Source organism: Sceloporus undulatus, chromosome 1 (assembly GCF_019175285.1).
Source record: "Sceloporus undulatus isolate JIND9_A2432 ecotype Alabama chromosome 1, SceUnd_v1.1, whole genome shotgun sequence".
NCBI lineage: Eukaryota > Metazoa > Chordata > Lepidosauria > Squamata > Phrynosomatidae > Sceloporus > Sceloporus undulatus.
In genome coordinates, this window is record NC_056522.1 from 382,105,992 (window position 1) to 382,106,565 (window position 574).

A 574-nucleotide genomic window follows, 5' to 3' on the forward strand; every position below is an offset into this window, starting at 1 on the left:
CCTGGAGGACCTAGAGATTCCTAGAGAGAACACTCTACTAGGCCTTTATAGCTCCTCCATTTCAGTTCTATGGTCAGTGTCTGTCGGACGTTGGCCACAGAGTTGCCCTGGAGGACCTAGAGATTCCTAGAGAGGATACTATACTAGGCCTTTGTAGGTCCTCCAGCGCAGTTCTATGGTCAGTGTCTGTCAGTCGTTGGTCACAGAGTGGCCCTGGAGGACCTAGAGATTCCTAGAGAGGACACTCTGCTTGGCCTTTGTAGCTCCTCCAGCGCAGTTCTATGGCCAGTGTCTGTCGGACGTTGGCCACAGAGTTGCCCTGGAGGACCTAGAGATTCCTAGAGAGGACACTCTACTAGGCCTTTGTAGCTCCTCCATCGCAGTCATATGGTCAGTGTCTGTTGGACGTTGGCCACAGAGTTGCCCTGGAGGACGTAGAGATTCCTAGAGAGGACACTTTACTAGGCCTTTGTAGCTCCTCCAGCGCAGTTCTATGGTCAGTGTCTGTTGGACGTTGGCCATAGAACTGCCCTGGAGGACCTAGAGATTCCTAGAGAGGATACTATACTAGGCC

The 574-nt window shown here is 52.4% G+C and overlaps 1 protein-coding gene across 1 annotated transcript in view; it reads right to left on the bottom strand.

Moving 5' to 3' along the window:
- Nucleotides 1–574, bottom strand: part of LOC121918778 (cytochrome P450 2C19-like) — a 10,016-nt gene that overhangs the window by 1,423 nt on the left and 8,019 nt on the right. The gene's annotated exons all lie outside the window — the stretch shown is intronic.